Genomic DNA, 22,386 nt, shown 5'->3' on the forward strand with positions numbered 1-22,386 from the left:
TCCCATAAGAAAATTAAAATGTTTATCTGACTAAAATAACTTGTAAATGAACTAATTTTTATCTGAATCTTTTATCTGTATTTTGAGCATTGTATACCCTAGCAATGATATTAGTTCTAGTGTGGGAAAATATTATAATTGAGGTCTGGTAAGTTATTTGCAGATTTCAAGTTTTTCTTTACACTGTGCTGACATTTACTACAGCCCCAGTGAGGAAAACAATACTGCCATTCATGGCTCTAGACATAGATTTCAATTGACTTAAGCAGGCACAATGAAACTTGGTCATTCACTGATTACTCATACTGTGTTCTCAAATTTTCTCTCAGCAAAAGTATAATGACTCAGTATCGTATGGTTGCATAGACAAGGGCTCAGAACAAGAGACAATAGTTTTGTCTGATGGTGTGAGAAAGTTGTGAAGGGATCTTTTCTTCCCGATGGTGTTAAATTCAGCTGCCTTTTTAACATTGGCCTTGCACAGCAATCTGCTGCTCCCTTTTCACAAAGAATAAGCCTGGATTCCTACTAGTTAACATGCATGCTCACGCAACCTGCAACTTCACTCCAGCTGTTTTACAATGGAGTGGTATGCTAAATAAACTTGATCTCATCTCTCCCAGTGCTAAAACTAGCCTTCAAAGGACTGTTCAACTGATATTTACACTTCTTTTTACTTAAAGCTATATATTGTTTTATTTTTTTCAAGTTTTAAGGAAACAGCATCTATCTTACAGGTCGATAATTTCATAGAACATTATTTTTGGTATGTGAGTCTCTTAAAGCATAAACTCGGAGGACATTTTAACATACTCTCTTTTCCCAAGCCATATGTACAGGACAAAAGGGGGAAGAAATAGGAAATTTTGCTTCTAAGCTATGAAGGAATAATAATAACATAAAATGTATTTCATTGATTGATAGCCATGTAACATCGGTTATTATTATATTATTGATATATTTCTTCGGTGTTTTTCTTAACAAATTTGCATAAAAGACCAAGACACAAGCAAAAGTTTAAGTAAATTGTCTCCATTGAATGCCGAAGTAAACAATAGGTTTCCCCAGAAAACAGCTTATTGCCTTAATTGAAGGTCTTCGAGAAAGAAAACCACATACTTTGTAATGTAAATGTTAATTGTAGTAAACACTGTCTCTAGGTAAATAGCACTCCTGGACACGCAGTAAATGAAAGGCATGCAGGCACTCAACAATGAAAGACTGGTCGCACAGTGGTTCAAATGTAAATAAACAAGGGTCTTCTCATCGGTCACTACAGTAGTAAAACTTTGGCACGTGTACAGCAGCCAAAGTGGAAATTTATGTAAATGCAGTCTGGCTGGGGTACTAGATGAATCTCAGTAAAAAGCCAAAAGTAAAGTAAGCCCTTTAGACTGAAAATTCTGTACAATATTTTGCAACTACGTGGAAGATGAGATGACTTTGGAAGCTAATTCTTTATTTTAAATCAACAACGCTTGTGCTGTTTCTAGGACCTGTTTGCTGGTTCTCTGCTCCCTTCCTCTCAAAGTATGTAACAAAAAGGTAAATATTTCCATTATAAACCTCCAAACAATATTTTGTGAGCCGTCCAATTCCGAAGTTAAAATCTAATATTAAAAAAATAAAAATCAGCCTGTACAAGGTTAGCCCCTCAATTTATGAAGAACGCTGAGAACTGTTCCTTTATCTCTGATCTTATTTTAATCTACCTTGGAAATGTTCGATTTCTAAGATAGTATTATACACTAGTGTGCCTCTGGGAAGATGTTTAGGTCAAGTCCAAAGGAAAATGTTACCCTTAAAAATTAATCCTGCTCAATTTCACTGTAAAAGGTGCCTAAACTGCAATCATTATAAACATGGACAACACCTAAAAAAGTGTTTATTAAAAAACGTGAAATGTTTGCAAGGCCAAAACATAATGTCTGCTATTTTTTTTCCATCAGGTAGGAGATGTACAGTCTCTATAGCTGCATCTCTCCTCTGTCTCGCCTCTCCTAAATCATCTGCGAGACTTGAGTCGCGGAAAAAAAATAATAATAAAATAATAATAAAATAAATAAATAAATAAATAAATAAATAAATAAAAGACGAAACTTGCTCCCGGGGAGCTTGCAGAATTAACAGAAAGCGACAGTGTGCAGCCAGAGCAGTTGGTGTTCTCATTTAGGAGATGGCTGTGGGTGGAAAACGCCTCCACTTACGAAGGCAATGAATACGGTTATGGTGTAGTGCACTTGATGGTTTTTTTTTCATCCTCCAGCCCCCAGCAGGACTGTCTGTCATGGGCTGCCGGGGCATGGCATTGCCAATTGCCCCGAGCGTGGGAATGGGAGCGCCCAGCCGTTCACATGTCCTGCAAGCTGTTTAACGGAATCAATTAGGCAAGACAGACCGTCAGCATCCCCACCCCCTTTCCATTTCTGTCAGGTCTATATACGTCCTAATTATTTCAGTTTGGGAAGCCAGAGCTGTTTCCTGGATAGATCTGATCATCCTTAAACAAAAAGAGAGGAGGCGCACACGTGGATTTGGAGTAAATGTCACTTTCATTTCCAATGCTATGTGCAGAGTAAGACAAAACATTGTTAACACCTTGACAAGGGGGGAAGCGATCTCGTCTCCATCATGTCTTTCTGCTTCAATAGCTTCCTCAAGGAAACCTTCTCGGAACGGAGAAGCATCTGTGCTCGCGTTTTCAATAGAAGAATAAAAATTAATCATCATTTTATTTTCATCTTTGTGCAGCTCCACCGAGTTCTCAGTAGATATTAATTGTTAAGCTTGCCTACACTTCAGTGTAAACTTTTTTTTTTTTTGAAATACTATCTTCGTATTGTTTGAAATACCACCAAGCTTTTCTAAGATGAACACAGACTGATTTTTTTTTCAGTTCAGTCCACACTGTATCATCATTACCACCACCATCAACCATCATTTTCATCATAACCAAATAAGAAATTTATTTTTAAGGCCATTTCATTGCAATGAAACATTTTGCAAAATGAAACAGCATTTCAAAATAGGTTTCCAAAAATCGTCTAAGCCTGGTTACACATTAAGTGATCTGGGTTTCTCTTTATTTATTTAACAGTAATAGTCGCACATGTATTGTTTATCATCAGAACCATTTCCTAATTGCAACATTTAGCTATTCATTCTGTGGTATCTGATAACTTCATATTTTATAATAAGTATGTCATTTAATTCCCTCCACTCCCACCTTTACCTGTAAAAAACTGTAGATTTAATAAGCTTTTTTCTGACCTTTCTCGTTTTTCACTGTCTCTTGTAGCAGTCTTTCATTATCACACGCTGTACGATGATCTTGAAGGAGTTTTTACTTTCGGTTATCTTAGCTTTATGAAGACCAAAACACTCATACAGCTAGATAACCAAAGATAACAACTCGCTTCGGTCAAAGCTGTTTCTTTTTTGCTTGCTAGAATCCAGATTTTTCTGATAAACAGACTTGTAGTGTCCTTCAAGAGTATTAGTACTGCTTTAAAATATTCATCCTTTTATGTAATTGTAATCTGATTTGTGTGTGCGCGCACAGCTAATAACATCAAAAAGAGATCTGTTGCCTTCAAAGTTTATTCCGAACTTTTTCTTTCAGCCAGCAATTTCCGGCAGCGATAGCCAACAATTCATCTGTTAATATAAGAAAATAAAATCAGCATTAAGGTGCATCAAGCTGTGATGACTGAAAAGAATCCACCCCTTCACAAGCTTCCATTTGCATTGTAAATTGCTTCATTCTCACGAAAGACTCTTTAGACTACATATTTGTAAAGCCATCGACAATTTCTAGTGTAGTATAAGGAGGAAAAAAAAATCCATTTCAGCAGAAAGTCACATGATTCGAGGATCCGATTCTTGATTCTTTTAGATTATGCATGGTATAGAGCTTTTTACCAAATGGTGGCAGCTTGACTGCAAATATTTTGCATGTGTGTGTGTTTTAGGGGGAAGATCCTCGATTTCTCAGTGCCGAGAAGAAGCGTTGGTCTGTCTAGCCTGTTGCTGCCTCCGGTCTGAAAGAAGACGAAAAGGGCCATCATTGGAGGGCTTTCAATACCAAAATGTGGACCAGCCCGGCAAGGTCAGAGGTCCTGGACTGCGGGAAGATGATGATGTCATGAGAAATTTCAAGTACGCACGGTTATTAATATGCATGAGTAGACCAGCGATCTGCCTCTGCCGCCAGCCCAGGACCAAGCCCAATATTGCTTACAACATCACTTCCTCTAGCACTCCTGGCTGCAGGAAAATCCCCCCATTGCCTACCTTCTTGATAGTACAGATGGCTCTAATATCCAAAGACTGGAAGAAATATCTCTCTAAGGATAAATAAAAGGTCTGGGGAATGTCTTTGCCTGCATTTCTCTTTTGGCAGACTGCTCATGCAATGAGATGTGAGACACTTTGCTGTATCTTAAACCCGGGTTTTACTTTCTGAGACTGAGAATCAGGTGCGTGATATGCAGTGAGTCGATGTGCAATTATACTGACAATTTGCTCTGCTATGATGTTTTTAATGGCTTCGCATCTAGGTCACGTTCAGTGTCTATAGTGATTTACAGGTATTTACACCGGGAGGATTGTGCACTTTCCTATATATGTTTATTCGGAATGCTGCAATCAGCAGGCTCTGGCTTGGCTCCAATGTATTTTATGGCACCTATGCTTTCTCCCCCCCCCCCCGTTCCCTCCTTTTTTCCCAGCGTGGGTGGGGTGGAGTTTGTGTGTTAGAATGCAACAAATAAACACCGCAACAAATGGCTAAATGCTTTAATAAACATATTAATGTATTATTTTTTATTAACTTCGTAGTTACAGTGAAAAAATACATGCTTACATTAATCAAGAAATTGATGAAAGTGAGTCTTTCTAAATTGTTACCATGCATTGTGTACAATTTTAAGATTTAAGTCTTTCAATTCCCCCTCTCCCACATTATACTATAAATTATTTTAAAACTGATTTGTATAGAATTTTTCTAACTCTGAGGTGTAAACAATAAAGGTCTCTCGACTATATGTGATACAACGAATCTTCAGAGTGAGATATACAATATTTATTGTTGAAATTAATAAATACACTTCAGCAGTTCATACACACTGTGGTTGGTATAAGATGCATATTGAAAAAATCAGCACAGAAATGGACTGCTCTGCACTTCTAAAGGAATTATGACTGAATATATCATGCTTTATGTTCCTATACAGTTATAGGGAATACATCTCACTGCATTTAAATATATTTGTTTGTAAATTTACACTGTTTGCATATAGTAATATTTAAGGGGAAATATTTAAATGTATGGAGTTAAATTGAAATTATTTTTGTTCTATGCTGACTATATAGCCTGCTCCCATAATAAAGCATATGTGTGCTTGTGTGTACATAGGGGAACCATGTATATATGTGTAGGTCTAGAGTTGTGTGTGTAGATATTTGCATTTAATTATATATATGGTTACACTGTAAAATTGCAACTATATAAACCAGTCAATTTTTTATAAGTTACTATTACAAAAGTATAAAACTGTGAAAGTAATATCACTTATTAGAGAAGGCCCAAAATTAATACTGCCACCAAGAAGTACCACAAACATGACCCATGTGCCAAACTCTGAATTCAGTAGTGATTATTATTAATGAGGTCAATCATTTGTGCTTTCAGCTTATCAGCCTCTGAAATTGCCATTTTAATTTTTTAATGCATGTTAGATACTTCTGGTATAAGGAAACACTGCAGTTTCCTACCAGTGCTTGGTATATGAGACATACGAGCTACTTGTGCCAGTGCTCTTTGCGGATTATACAGACTCTCATAAAATGGTTAGAATTCTTATAACACTATTATTAGTAACTATACTTCTTCATTACCTCTCAGGATTTTCAAACACAACAGGGATGACAAATGGTCATCTGATACATTTAAATGCACATGACAATTTTAGTATTATGTCAAATTCTACTGAGCATCTCTGAACTGGCAGATAGGAAGATTTTTTTTCTTGCAATAACTAGAGGCAGCAGTAGTAGTGGTTAGGCATGTGTTACATACAACAGGACTGTGAGCTTATGCATTACATTCGAAGGCATGAAAATTCAGATATTCCTTGTGTATGTGTGTAGGTCTATAGTTATCTATACAATACAAACACAGACATAGGCATGGGTGTATGCAGGTAAAGCATGTTGTATTAAAGAATTTGTAATTAAAGCAAGGCATTTTATTGTAAATTATTATGTTTCAAAAATCCCAAGTATGCCTTTAAAACATCAAGCTTTGTTTTTAAGACCATCTTACTTACAGACTGGGTTAAGAAGTAACTGCAATACACTTGTCACATTTTGTGGATTAATCATTAGAGCACCAGAAAGTCAAGAGCCAATGTGACAATTATAATCTAGCTGTTCATTAGCCATATTACCAATTTATTTTTATAACTGTCATCTAGTAGGGCCTTGAAACAAGCAGGTATCCAGTAAAACTACACAAATATATTTTCTTATTGTGAATATCACAAAAAATATATGACAACTGATGCATATATATATATTTCCAGGACTTTAGTGTTGTCTGGCATGTGAAAAGTTAAAACAATGTGTACGGAAAAGATACATAATCCAAACATTTATTCTTTCATCCTAACTCCCTAATGAGTTCATATTAATGGCCTTTAAATTAGTATATGTAGATAATGTAAATTATTAATGTATTAGATAATGTAAATTATCCTCCCTTTAAAAGAGGAATGCTTATGATTGTATAATTACTACAGAGACTTGTTCTAGTACCAGTATCCCTATCTTTTGTACGAAATACACACAGGAACCTTATTTAAACTACTATGAAATGTATAGTATAACATTATATGAATCCTCTTTTCATACTAAATTAGAATAGAATTTGCATAGATGTAAAACATGTAATGGCAATACAATCCGAGCAAGTATTTCCTGCATAATATCAATTTCTTTACAGCCAGGTAAGTCATTTGACTGGCTTGCCTTATAATAAAGGTGTTATTTCTGTTGTAGCTACAATTTAATTTTAATTTTACAGGCAACTGAAGATTATAGTTCAATGTTGAACATATGGTATACAAAAGGTTATCTAATAGAAATCCAAATTACTAAATAAGTAAAGGCAGACTATCGAGTGTTGAATATCTTGAGGAGGGGAGGAAAAAAAAGAAAACAGTAATTTCACATGGAAGCACTGTGTGCTGTTAAAGAAAATATTCTATTATCTGGCTTTTATTATTAAACAAAAGTAAATAAAAAATTACCATTTCTCGTCATGATTGTAATTTCCCGTGGTATTCTTGCATTGACCGAAGCTGAAAAATAGCCACAAAAAAAAGCAAAGCATGATAATTTAAACTTTCACTGTTTTATTTCTGTTACTATGTGAATATATAAATGTATGTATTCAGAAGCTCCTGTGTATATGGACATTTGAAGTATATTCAATAAATTAATAAAATTATGTATTCCAGATTAACCAGGGAAATAACTAGCCTCATTTCTTGCATGTGATCTAATGATATAAACCACATATAAGTGTTATATTCCAGCAGCTGCAGGGTTAAATGTAGTAATTAATACTTACAGAACATAATATGAATACTAAAAAACAAATTCCATAATTACTTCTGGAGATTTATGATAAAACCCAAAAATATTTAAGGATGCTGAATAGAGAGTCAGAAAGCTAGAGGCAGATGTAACGTTTGCATACTATAAACCACAATTTACCTAATAAAGGATGGAGGCTCTACCTAGTATTCAGTGCAATACTTGTAAAACGTTAAGATAGTATTTGCCCGATAGAATTTCTGAGTCTTTCAAATCACACATGTTCTGAAATTAGGAAGACATGGCCTATATTTACAAAGCTGTTACTATATAAAGAATTGTATGTGAAAATAAATATAATCTACTCACTTTCTTTGCATCACATCGATTATATCAGCATTAGTTAAAAAGCATACTATTTCTTACAATGTAACTGTGTTCTACTGTATGATAAGTTATTTCTCCCATTTCACGAATCCTGGGCTAAAGTCTCTCTTGTAGAGAACTACAAGAGTACGCTACTTATTAGGCGGGTGAGTGAGAGAGAAGACTACAATATAAGCATTATTGCATAAATCCCTCGCTTCAATTATGCTTTCTGTCTACCGGCGCCCTGGAGGGGCAGGCTCGTGCTAGGGATAGAGATAGTCCCCGCGGCGACCAGGACTATGCCATGCCGCGCCGCAGCGGCCCTTTCCGGGTTCCGGAGGCAGCAGCACCTAGAGTCGCGGCGTGGCGTAGCCCTCCCCCGCCAATAAATAAATAAATAAATAATAATAATAAAACTGCATTTGAGTCGGGCTGAGCCTACGCCAGATACATCGCAGCTGCCCCTGCCGCCTCAGCCAAGATGAGAATAATTACAAATTATGAAACGTATAAAACACCCCCACCCAAAGGGATATCTATCTGCATTTTTCACAATCCAAGAAATGATGGTTGTTTGCTTGAAGTGACCCACTAAGCAAAAAGACAGACAGATTTATTAACCGCGACGTATAAACGTTGTCGATCTCAAAGAGAGAGAAAAAAAAAAAAAAAAAAAAAGCTTGGCTTTTTCCTTTCCGCTCCTTTCCGCTCCTTTCCGCTCCTTTCCTTTACGCTCCTTTCCTTTCCACAGCTCGAAAATGTAGAGTCAAGAGGAGTTAGTTTCATATGATAATTTAAAACCAGGTGAAAAACGTTGTTTCTATGTCTATATGGGTACCTAGGCACCGATAAATTTTCCTCTCTGCGTACTTAAACGTTATCACTGCTTTTACGTAATAAATAAATAAATAAATAAATAAATCTGCGTAATTAACAGTTCCCACGCCTAACCACCCGCAAGACTAAGAAGTTTAGCATCAAACATACAAAATCATCTAACAGTATAAGCCGCCGTGTTAAGTCATAAAACCTTGCCTTATCAATCAAATTGCGGTCTCCTGTGGAAGTTCTTGGAACCGTACCAAGACAACCTGTTCTGGCTGACACGGCGAGGCAGCCCCTACTCCTGAATCTGACACAGAGCCTCTAACTGAACTCAGATTCACACGCACCCACTCTCTCAATCAGAAAACACAAAGTTCAGCTCTCTCCTTTTTATAAGGGCTTCAGGTTCTGTATATGCTCCTCGAGATGCTTACATTTATTCTTTATATAAAGATACATTTGCCCACAAATCTAAATGTTTAGATGAATCTCCAGTAGAAAACAAAGATTCCCCACCACGGTCAAGCCCCCTTTAAAGCACAGAAAGTGAGTTTTTTCATATCTTCAAAAATTCAAATCTTTTCCTTCGTCATCTCTATTTTAAAGTGCCGCTTAGTTCTATGGTGTAATTATTGTACGATTGGTTTTAAAATAGAAGGAAAGCTTCCACCACCACCCAAAAAAGGCGGGGGGGGGGGGGGGGGGGGGTTGAAGAGAGACAAAATGGTGCCTTTAAAAAGAAAAAAACTTTTTCCATATTGCATGCTAAGCCCCAGAGTAGAAAACGAAGTGTTGTATGTGAGGCTTTGCAAGTTTTTGTTTGTTTGTTTGTTTTTCTTAAAGGGGGTGGTGGTCAAGGTCTAGTCCAACCCTCTCTGCTGAGGAGGACGTGCTCTGAAATTCAACCAATTTTCCCAGTGCTTTTATTGCTGAGGAACTGAAGCTCTATTGTTCATCCATTGCCACGAGCTTTTTCAGTTTCTACTATACAATATGCGTTGCTAGAGATAATGATTTTGCGCCAAAACCTCTTAGTTCCATTTTGACAGACAGAACAAATAGAAATGCCTAGTGTAAAGAGCATTGACTGCATTTTCATAGAGAAGGAAAGCGCTTATTCCTTTGGAAACTTAGAAATGCACCAGGTTGTTGAATTTTCTAAGCTGTTTTCCTTCAACTAACTTCTGAAGGAGAGTTTCTTCTGATTCCTCCTTTTGGGAGGCACTACCATTTTGTGTACATTTTGTCAAAATTAATCAACCGGTTAACAACATCAATAATAATACTGATAAAAAGAATCTCTTCCAATTTCTGTTATCATGCAGACTCATAGCGCGACTTCTCATCAACAGTGATCGCTGTTTTTCTTAAAGCTTGGTAGCGTCCTTCTTTTCCTTATTCAACACTTCAGGTTCAAAAACAGTGGCACAGAAACATTTCATCCATGACGACGCTAGCTCGTTTTATTTAGGGCGCAGGAATCGGGAATAATTTCATGGAGCATTTGGGTGTGTGCCTGGGCACGGGGGGGAGGTGGTTCACGGCAAGGTAGGGAGGCAGGACGGCTCTTTGGTATGTGCCCTTGCCCGAGAGGACGCAGCGGATGGGGGGGATCGCCGTTTGGAGTGGCTGCAGGGAAGCAGCGCCAGCGGATGAGCCCCGGAGGTGGTTCGGTTATGGGGTCTGCCAGCCATCCTGCTCCTGTCTGGGGCGACTTTGCACGACGTCCGCACATGGTGTTTTCCATAGGGTGCTATGTGGGCAAGTATCAAGGAGTATATGTGTGAAGTGTGTCTGGAGAGAGGGGGGGTTGCGAAGACTGTAAGCGGGTGTTATTATACATAATAATAAAAAAATGTATATCTATATATGTCATATTTGTATGCCGCATATATATATATATGTCATCTGGATGGCCCGTTCGGAGTACGGATCAAGGGAGAGGGGAAGCAGTCTGCAGTGGCACGGATTGCCCGCCAACGACTACTGGGAAACTTTAGAAAACTGCTCACATTTACGCTTTTCTACCTCGGTACCAACAATGAAATACATCTTTCCACAATCACATATCCGAGAACCCTTTGATACTGCTTTACTTTCCAAATGGGAGAAATCAGTACAAAGACAGGAGTGGTTTTGAGCTGCAGATCAGAGCAGCTGGAGGAACGACCAGCTGGGTTTGTAAGGTTTTCGACTACAGCCTAGTGATTTTTCCATTCTCTGTCTTTACTTCCTCAAACCGGCATTTTTTTTCTTCAAACCAGCGAATCCTTTATATCAAACCTCTAACACTGGATCGATAGAGTCATTTGAAATGATGATTTACCTGCATTTGGCGGGAGTGAGTGGACTTTGTTTTGCCGCCCTGAAGGGAGAGAGGGCGGGTGAACAGCGTTAATGTTTATTTTATTGGGCATAAAACAGCCAACACAGGTGTGGACGGTGCCTGCCGGCGGTCTGGCCCAGCTCGGTGCAGAGTGGCTCCGGCGCTGCGCCTCCGTGTCCCCCATCCTCGCTTCACGTTCAAGGTTTAACAACGAGATCACGTCCATTGACGTCAGCTCGAGGTTTACTGTACGTCCAACTGTATTTACATACATCAAGGAAATGAGGGCATTTAAAAATATGCAAATTCTTCTTATTGGAGAAAAGATTGTAAATTCCTGGAACGATCGCCCCTATTATTGAAGATTGTAATTAATGGAACAAATACTCCGGCCTCCCCCCAGCATTAACAATAACAACAACAAAGTAAAAAAACAAACAAACAAAAAACAAACAAACAAAAAAAAAACACACACCACGAAATAATAAATATCAGTTAGGCACGGGAAGTCTGCGGCGAACCGGCTCTGCGTCGGCTGTGACGCGGCATGGAAAAGAACCCGACTCAGAGCAGGCTTCCTACGCATAATCAGAGCTTCACCGCTGCGCCATTCTTCTCTATTCCTCCTCTTCCTGTTGGTTCCACCATGTGTTATTTTTAATATTGATGCATATGTAAAGCTATATTTGCGTTTTTAAATTTACTGAAAGTTAGAAGCTATCGCATTTTCTCTGATCTTTCCTTCCTTTTCCCCCCCCCTTTTCTCCCCGCCCCGCCCCTTTTGGCAAGACTATGCTGTATATGTGTTTTGCATAGTTTCCTCACTGCTTCTGTTTGTATAAGGTTACCAAATATGCACAGTGCTAATAATACAAATAAAGGTGCACAACATGCTTATTGGTTCTTAAGAGGAGAGGCATATACATCATTGCCATATTCAGTTCTAATACCAATAAGTTGAAACTGGAAATTTGGTCTCTTAATTACCTTAATTTTAGGAAAAAATATCGTTTTAAGGTATAAGGCAACATAGGTGATGCGTGTAATAGGGACTGTTCCAAAGGATTTATATTTCATTGCAGAATTACGACCTTACAAATGCACTTATAACTCTATTGACTTCAGGAATCTTTTATTTCATAATATTCTCTCAAAATGCATAGACCCAGGTATGGAGAGCTTTCTTTAAGGAAGACATTTTGTAGGTTCTCTCTTAACTGCTACATTATAAAATGTATTAAATTTCATTTTAAGCTGTAATTTTAAATTGACTACCCAATTCTTTACTGAAAAGGCATTTTAGAGGTTATTTAAAACAATGCCGTTATCAATACAGTTACTTTATCTAAAAATCCATAGACCTAAATTACATGAAAAGCAATGTTAGCTTATTTCGATTTACCTTAACGGGGAAATTCTTATACAAGAAAGGGTAGTTAAAATCTGATTAAAAACAGACGATTATTCACTTTCTATATTCTAGAAATATAATATTTTAAAACTAGTAATGTTATTCCACAAAAACAATACCCACACATACACATTTTTTCTTAAAATGTGGAGAAACGCACAGAGGTGAGAACCTAGACCAGTTTCGGGTGTGTGTGCAAGTTAGCAGACGGCACAGAGGGAGTGATGTATGTGAGTATCGTAGGTGTTGGTGAACAGGGGTATATGAATGTGTTATATAATGCCCCTCTCCCCGCGGCACACCACACGTGTCTGTCTCTCGTGGCAGCGTAGACCTGGCCGCACCTCCTGTCCACCGGCCGCCTTCCTGCCCCCGGCTCCCTCGGTGGCGCAGGGCGATGACCCCACGCCCCTCCCCTCCCCGTGCTGCTGCTGCTTACCCCCACCGCTGCCTCGCTGCGCACCGCCGCTATCCCCAACAGCACCGCACCCGGCGGGAGAGCACCCGGCGGGACAGGAAGCGCCGCTGCCGGTGCGCTCTGCCCCAGCTGGGCTGCCTCAGGAGCAGTGCCTGAGCACCCCCCCAGCTCCCCTCCGCCTCTTCCCCCGCCGCCACAGCCATGCACCTGCCTACTCGCTCTGTATTACCATACGGAGGCCGAGTCCTCGCGAATCACAGCGGCAGCGGGCGGCATTTGAATAAACCTCGCAGCCGGCATTAGCACCGGCTCCTGCAGTGGCAATGCTCTGCTCGGACCGCTTCCGAAGACCGCCCGCCCGCCCGCCCGCCCCTCCCCCGCTCTGTGCTGCAAGCAGCGTGGGGACAGTTGTCTTATCTCAATTACTTCAACACTAACTTGCCGAATAGAATATTAACAATAAATACCTCCCCACCTCTCCAAACTCATTACTTAATACTCAGCCTTTTAAAGCTAAAATACAGGCGCGTATATCTCGCTGCACATCTGCACAGCTCACGTGTTTTTAAAATTCCACTGAAGTCACGATTTCACGGATTTTTTTTTTTTTTAAAAAAAAGCAAAACACATTAATAATACTTAGATTCGGGGTAATCGTTACAACCAGGGAAATAAGATAGGGCGTCGGGTTGAAAATAAATACAGGAAATAGATCCCCTCCCTCGTGTATTTTTTTTCCTAACGCTTTTAATAGAATCATCTAAGTATTCAACATGTTACACTTAGATTTTTCCCTCTTTATCTACGATTTAATCAAGCCATAAATAATCAGATCTGCACCGATATTCTCTAGCGTGAACATAAATGTTTTGGCATTACATACTATTTTAGAAGAAGGAAGATGCAGGTACAGAAAAACATTTTTTTTCCCCCTCGCAAGACTTAAACCCTTGAACGAAACCATATATTTTTAGGTAGAATAACCGAAACTTGAAATAAGAAATATATATATATATATATGTAAGGAAAAGGCTGAATTTAGTGGTTTTTGCCTTCACAAAAATCATATTTTGGACTTCCTTAAACAACAGTTTCCAGTGTAAATACACCTCATAATGCACATTCTTTGAGGAAAAAAAAAAATCGAAGGCACACCAATCCCTGATTAATAATGTCTACACTGATTCGAGGTATAAATGTAGAAACTAAGAGGAGCATCGGGGAAAGAAGGGGCTAGAATTTTAATATTCAGGAATTTGAAAAATATTTAAAATAATTGCTAAATTATTTCTAGGTAGGAGAACGAGGGGGTAATGCACTCTGATAGAAACGTTTTAGTGAGCATTCAATACATTATATTCAGCATCAGTGTAGGATAAGTAGCCAGTGCCGTTGAGTTTCCATACAAGAGACATTTATGGCTTTTAGCACTGACGGAAATAGCCAAATTATCCCGATGACTTTTCTGCTGTTTTGTTTTCATAAACAAATTGTACCTTAGCATAAAATAACCTATCAGTAAACTGAGGCTTGAAACGAACCGCTATTATGCTGGTTTCCATAACGCTGGCTCACGGGGAGGACTAAACCTATCGTTTTTTCTGTTTGGATTCTTTTTACCCTTTACATTAGCTTGGCTCTCCAGAGCCCACTCCTGATCTCCTGGAGATCAAATGGATCAAATAGAAAAGGTTGGCAGGGCATGGGCGTCCTTTAGCTCCATGACTCCTCGAAAGGGTGTTTCCGACCCAAAGTGTACTTGGTACTGTTCTGTGGCGGCTCCACGGAAGCTTTGCGCTACGGTGAGATCAGGGTAGTGGTGCCGCCACTCGAGGTCGACAGCCTGCTTGCTGTCCAAGCGGCCTGAACCTGGCCAGGGTGCCCCCGACGTTGCAGTGTTCCAACTTCTGCGGTGCTCGCGTCCGGCAGAGAGACAGCGTCACCTACCGGTGTCCCGTATGGTCCCGGCGGGCGATCGGCGGGGCTAGGGCGCGAGGAAGGGCCGCACTGTGCTTCGCTGTCCCGAATTAGCAAAATTCCTCTCAAAACCAAGTGCGATTTTTACTCATTGCAACGCACCTTCCGAAATAAGTGGGACTGATGTCCTTGCCACCTCATTGGGACGATAGTCCCCAGCTACAGAGACCGAAATCCTGCTCTCCCCCACCCCGCCAGGTACGCACACGCTCTCGCCTTCAGATCTGGGCTGTATTTCACAAAAATTAGAGTCATGACCACAATAATGATAAACGCCTCACTGCGGACAAAGTTTTCCCAAATAAACTGGTGAAGGATATGCTTTGCGCTGAGAGCAAAGAGCAGCACCTGTGCACTTTCTCTGTCGCTGGCGTCTCACTCCAGACTCTCTCCCCTTAGCTGTATTGTCTTATACACCAGGAGGCAATATTCCATAAACGCATTTCAGCAGGAATAATTGCCTCATCCTCCGCGCTTTGCATTTTAATCGCCGGAATTAAAATACAGGCTCACTTTGTGGATTCCTGATTGAAGAAAAGAATGGTTTACAAATAATGGAAGAGAGGACGACAATAACATTGTAAGCACTAAGTATAATTTTAATATTTGTCCCTAAAGAATGGCTCCCTTCTTTATTTAATTTTGTATTGATACTGTGTGGAAAGAACTTTTTCTTCAGAACACTTCCGAGCTGATCTTATTACTCTTTAACTTATCCCTATTCTCCTTTCCTCTTTTTAATTTCTATTTTTATTTATTACTGAAATGAAAGGGCCAGATTTATGTTACAGAAAGGCAGTTTTTAAAAGTACAAATGGCAGCGAATAGCATTAATGTTAAATTTTTAGGAGGAAGACAACCAAATTGGAGGCTTCATTTGATTGGATTAACCACCACTTTCTGTTGTTGTTATTTTAGTAGTTTATTATCCAGGTGTGCTTTGATAATCGATTTCTGAAAATGAATGAGTTCATCACTAATAGCATCACAAGTCCAAGATTCCTTCTTAGAAAATGCACGTCTATTAAAAGAAGACAATATAACATCTGAACAACGATCTCGCTTAGAGTGAAGGAAAAAAAAAAGTATTTAAAAATTAAAAATCAGCTTGCATCCTCAAGTACTGAAATATTCTCTGAAGTACTGGTTAATCACACCTAGTCCAATATCGAGAATAAGACACAGCACTAACATTTTCTGTCTCATTTTCTTTGAAAGGTATTGTTCTTTTGTTTTAGTAACTCCAGGACTTGGTGATGATGATTTTGACATTAAAATAATAGTAATAGGTCTCTCGTTTTTCCCTTGACACGCCGACGTCCTCCCATTCCATCCCACCCCGCCGCATCTCCAAACGCCAGAGATAGCAGTGGGCCGAGCTAGCGGACGCGCACCTCCGTGCCGTGCCGGCAGGACATAGGGGCGGCCCTGTAGCTGACTAACACTGCTACTTAGACACGTTCTTACGCTCTAGGAGAATCACTTGAGAGAGAATTGCAGGACCTTCATTAAACCCTTGTCATTTTGTTGAGACCCATGCACATACCTATTTGGCAAAAAGTTTCAGACATCTCCTAATATATTTCTCTCTTGTGTCTGCTAACACAAAGACTACTTATTTAACAAAACACCACAGGGCATTAGACAGCCCAAATGCACAAAATCATTATAGTCCCTTGACCTCCAAGCCCCGCCCCCCCCCCCCCCCCCCCCCCCCCCGCCGCCCCGTTTTCTTTCCCAGCTTTTCAGTAACAATTAATGAATTAAGAACTAGAGCTGCTGATACATAGGGCAGCATATTCAAATAAGAAAGAATCAGAATCAGGACATGCAAACCTATCGTCTTCAATCGTCAAGTTGTGCTGGCTGAAACAGCAGCCCACAGCAGTAGGCATACTGCAGAAACCCTGGGAATGGCTAGCAAAGGAGTGCAGTTTGTAGCCAACTAATAGACTCATAGAGTGGGATAAAGGAAGGTCACTTACCTTTCCAGGGCGTGCCCCCAAATTAAACTCAGCAAGAATAGAAAGAAGTACATCTATGGATTTTAAAACCTGCATATTCAATATAAAATACTTTCTGAAGCTAACCTACCCTGCCAACCTAACTAAACAGGTCTTTTATTTATTTCCTTCTACCTGCCTCCCTCACATGGACTGTACTATTTGCCCAATAGCATTTCCATGTTTTCTAACTATGGGACAGAAAAACAATTGTCAGTCTTATACACCCAGAACAATCAACAAAACAAACCCTCCTACCTCATCCTAAGCAGCAGCAAGCCCTTATTTATTTCGATTTTTTGTCGAAAGACACACAGCTGGGAACTTGACAATATGCTCGCATCTGATTGCTCGCTCGTTCACTCTCTCACACGCACACAAATGTGATGTGGAGCGAATGTGTGTGTACATATTGCTGTACCAGCTCTGCTTGAATCGACATGAATACAAATTTCCCTACAGATGTTGCTGCTTCTTGCTCAATGAAGCCCCCGATAGATGTGTGTTTAACAAATCAATAGGTAAATCTCTATCAGCTGATCAGGCTTGCAAATCAATAAGTTTTTGTTCGGTTAAATAAAATATGTCATTAACAGTAAAAAAAAAAAAAAGGGGGGGGGGGGCAGGCAGGCGGGCAAAAGCTGGGGGGGGAAATCCCCTTCTTGCTCCGGAGACATGGTCTCGTCAGTTTGCTCTGCTGCCGTTTGAAGTTACTGCGTCCGTCGAAACCTACTCGGCTGAGCACTAAACTTTCGGGAGACTAAAGTGCCGTAAGAAGTCAACGAGGGGTCCGAGGAATCATAAGGCAGCAGCCGGATGTAAGAAAGGTGGGAGGGGAGTTGTGCCTACTGAGCTGCACCGTGGCTTCCCCTTTGCTTTCGTCCTGGCATTTTCCACCTACTTACCTCCTTCCTCCCGCTCAAAATAAGAAAGCCGCAGGGGGGGACATCGACACGTCGGCTTCACGCTGACCGCTGGGGCTCCGGCGGGAGCGCTCCTTCCGCACCGGGGAGCCGGTGCTGCCCCTTGATCTTGCCGCAGCGCCCCGAGGACTTTGCCTGTGAGATGCAGCACCTAGGGGAAAAAAGAGGGAGGAAAGGACTGGAGAGACCTCGAGATCGAGGAATCCGCCCAACTGTGGGTCCCACGCCACACTTCAGGCGTGCAGAGCCCCGTTTCGAGGCTACTGCCCAGAACACAAGTAGGCTGCCGGCTCCGATGGACACCGCCTTCCCTCCTTCCTGTCGTTGTTATTCATATAATTATTATTCCTAATGATACTAATAATTAATTTAAAACGTCTTTGCAAATGCAAACTGAAGGTAGGTGCTGAGGAGCAAGAGTAGCAGTTTTAAACAATAGATTAAGACACTAGAAAGTGTCTTCACAGGGAATGGAGACTTTTCACTTCGTCAAAAATAGTCTTTGCACGACAAAAACCCGCTCTAATAATTTGGTGGAGCCGCTTAAAAGGCTGTCTGCTTACCAACACAGTGACTCCGTCAGTTCCCGTATAAATACGATAACGCAGGGTCTCATGGTTAATTATACAGGAAGGTTTATGAATTGTTTTCCCTCCCTCTTTCACAGACATACTTGCAGCACGCCTATGTCTACTTAGTCAGAAGTTTCAATATTGCAGACATATTTGTCTTGCCGATTTCTTTTGTAAAAGATTTATTTGTCAAATTGCATATTTTCCCAAAAGATTCATCGACACAGGAAAACGTGTTTGCATTTATATCTGCCGGAGATGATGCAGCTTAAAAATTCCCGAGTATACATCGTCTGAAATCAAATCCCCGCATTTGTATTTTTTACATATACCACAACTGGTTAGCAATTTGCACACCAGAGATGACATAGTTTTAAGCTTCCTTTCTTATGTAATGTAAATGATGGCAAAATATGATTTGCCATATAACTAGTCGGAGCAGAGTAAAGTAATATCCTAAAAACCAAAATATTGTAATGAGAGACCATGTTAATGGTATTGAAGTAAAATGAATAAGTAAGAATTAAATTATATTTTTAAAATGGATTGCACTAAAATAAACATGTCTTTGATGCTTTAGGATAAACAGCCTCCTCCCCCAAATATACTGTAAAAATCCTGTATTTTTTTTAGAAACATAAAGTTATCTTTAATGTTGTATCAATTTTTGGTGTTATATAAAATTATTAGTAAAATAAATAGAAACAGTTGCGTCAAACTAAGTAGACAGTTGTTATTTAAATTATCAAAATAAAATCAATGTTTTCCATTCTACTGAGCATGGAAATATTTCTAATTTATTTATTTTCAAGATGCATTAAAACATGTAACTGATTTCCTTTCAAATCAGAATACTTAATATTAGAGCAATTGTCCGCATAATTCTATAACATGGCATTACCTGAAACACATAAATACAAATATGCAAATTCTGGAATTTGCATTTTGTTTTCTTATACTGTCTATAAACATTGCTACATGATTACATGTACTCACTTTCTTGTATGGACCATCCATTATGTGGTGTCTACATCTTTCAGAGTGTAATCACATTCAGGTTTGTTCTTCTTTAAAGCAGTTACTAGATATATGATAACAGAATCACAGAATTGTCTAGGTTGGAAGAGACCTCAAAGATCACCTAGTCCAACCTCTGACCTAACACTAACAAGTCCTCCACTAAACCATATCACTAAGCTCTACGTCTAAACGTCTTTTAAAGACCTCCAGGGATGGTGACTCAACCATACATAACGTCAACATACATATAACTTACACAAAAATTGCTTTCAACTTTTTCAACTTTCAACTTTGCTTTCAAAAAACAACTCTGGACAAGTGAGTTCTAGTGATATTAGGCAGGATTTGCTGTCAAGCTCTAATAATTCAAGTGGGAAAAATGTATTAAAAAGTATGGAATAATCACCAAATTGGTTCTAAAGCCATTAAAATCAGTGGAATTGATTTCCAAGAAGCAGGATTTGGCCCAGTTGATCAGGTTATAAGGGTTTATAGCTATTGGTATAAAAATGTAGTTTTCAAGTCCATCTCTTGTTAAACTTACAGGCTTTATATATAAAGGTGAAGGCAAACTATTCAGTAGAGTTTTCACAGGAATTTAAGGAGGGAAAAATGCTGAATTTAAATTTGTTTACTCCTCAAATTCATTGGACTGTATAGCATCAACCTCTTGGCAATACTTTTTCTTCTGAATATTTTATACAATTTCTACTACTGGAAAAACAAATGGAGATTAAACAAATTAAATACTGTTTAATTATTCTGGCAATGTGTAATGCTTTAATGCCATTTCTATCTTTTCTTTATTGACTTTCTCTCCTTAGAACTCTCCCTGCAAATAATATACCTGAATTTGTGAGCAGAAAGTAGGCCACACTGAAAATAATCTGGCCAAGCAGCGAAAGTACCAAACCCAGAATCACAGTCCTCAGTCAGTACATGCCTTGCCACAGGAACAATGTGTCTTCAGGACTCCCTATGGAAGCCACTGGAGAATTCAGCTTAAAGAAAAAAAAAAAAAAAGACACAATTTTCCATCTCTTCATAAGACTAAACCACTTGAAGTACTTGAAGCGTAAGATATAGTGTTTAAGAATTAGTTATTTGAAAAAAATAAGAAAGACTTCAGCCCTGCAATTCATACTCACAAGAAATAGAATAGTCTCAAAAACCAAGATAGAAAGTTTAGCATGTTCTTTGGAGGTGTTTTTTTTCTTTTATTTTTTCTTAAGTTTGAACGTGACATTATTATTAAAAAGGTATTTAAGTAATAAAATAAGATCTTTTGAGCATGCCTTGACTGTACATGTTTGATTTTCTTAAACTCTGCAAAATTAAGTAAGTTAAGATTCTGTTGCCACTGATGTAAAATCCTATTGTTTTCCATGATAGTAAGAAGGACACTTAAATTGCTTTTGTTTATACACAGACACAATTTGGATATCATTTGTGTATCTCTCCGAGTCACACCTGAAAGCCAGGACTCTGATATGTGTACTGAGTCATGTGGGATCTCCACAGCAGAAAGGATGAAAGGATGTTATGTTATCTTTATTTTTTTCTGTATGAACGAAGAAGTAATGAGCTTGACTAGCTTCAAAAATTAGCGTGTTTTTCCAACTAAAATTGTATCAAACAATTCATTCTAATAAAAAATGCAAGAAGAATCAAACGATTATTTCATGAGCTTCATCACTGTCTTATTTTAGCCGAGATTGTTATTCATATAGGAGGAAAACGAACAGTTATATGAAGTTACTTATTTATTTTTTTTTCCAGGGTGTACTGGAACATGCCTTTCCAGGCATGTTTAAAGGGGATTGTTTTCCCCAAGTGGTGCAGAAACGACAGGATTAATTTTCAAAAGATAGCCTGCTGTTTTCCTACTTTTTTTTTCTTCCCTGTCCTGGTTTCAGTTAGAACAGAGTTAATTTTCCTCCTAGTAGCTGGTAGAATGCTATGTTTTGGCTTAGGATGAGAAGAGTGCTGATAACACCCCGATGTTTTAATTGTTGCAGAGCAGTGCTTATACCAAGCCAAGGACATCTCAGCTTCTTGTTCTGTCCTGCCAACAGGCAGGCTGGGGGTGCAGTAAGAGCTGGGAGGGGACAGACCCAGGACAGGTGACCCAAACTGGCCAAAGGGGTATTCCATACCATCTGACGTCATGCTAAACAATATATAGGGGTGGCTAGCTGGGGGAGGGGGGCCGGACTTCTCGGGGTTAGGCTGGGCATCGGTCAGTGGGTGGTGAGCAATTGCATTGTGCATCACTTGTTTTGTACACATTATTAGTATTAGTACTATTATCACCATTGTATTGTTATTGTTATTGTTATTGTTATTGTTATTGTTATTGTTATTGTTATTGTTATTGTTATTGTTATTGTTATTTTCCTGTCTTATTAAACTGTCTTTATCTCAACTCACGGGCTTCACTTTGCATTTCTCTCCCCCATCCCAGAGAGGGAGGGGGGAGGGTGAGTGAATGGCTGTGTGGTGTTTAGCTGCCGGCCGGGTTAAACCACGACATTCCCCAAATGAACAACTAGACTTAATCTTAAAGAATATTTAAAGCCTTCGGGTGTATTGCACTTGGACCTGAGGGCAATGAGATACCTGGAGGATGCGATCAACAATTTGTAGGGTTGAGCCTGCAAACCCACATTTAGATTTTTATATGATGCTGCATGAATTTTGTGTGTCTGTAGATCTACAGATACCCACATAACATGTAATATGCATATAATCTCTGTGATTATATATAATATGTGTACGCTATTATAAAAACATGAAAATAGATAATAAAAACTGAGCACCTAGATTATAAAAAGCACAACTGTATTGAGAAAGGACTCGAGACACTTCTGTAAGGAAGTTCCTGCTACGTAAGGAAACCTGTACATTCTGCACTGTGTGCTTCTCTTGAGATACACTATATCA

General features: G+C 39.2%; 2 long non-coding RNA genes across 2 annotated transcripts in view; both read right to left on the reverse strand.

Annotated features, from left to right (window-relative positions):
* LOC311426453 overlaps window positions 1-22,386 on the reverse strand; it is a 385,986-nt gene that overhangs the window by 119,847 nt on the left and 243,753 nt on the right. The gene's annotated exons all lie outside the window — the stretch shown is intronic.
* On the reverse strand, window positions 13,991-18,381 carry LOC311426560. Its single transcript, XR_014686868.1, has 2 exons — window positions 17,834-18,381; window positions 13,991-15,449 (listed from the first exon to the last, which is right to left on the reverse strand). It is a non-coding gene; the product is annotated as an uncharacterized lncRNA (long non-coding RNA).

This window comes from Aythya ferina, assembly GCF_964211825.1.
Source record: "Aythya ferina genome assembly, chromosome: W".
Taxonomy (NCBI): domain Eukaryota; kingdom Metazoa; phylum Chordata; class Aves; order Anseriformes; family Anatidae; genus Aythya; species Aythya ferina.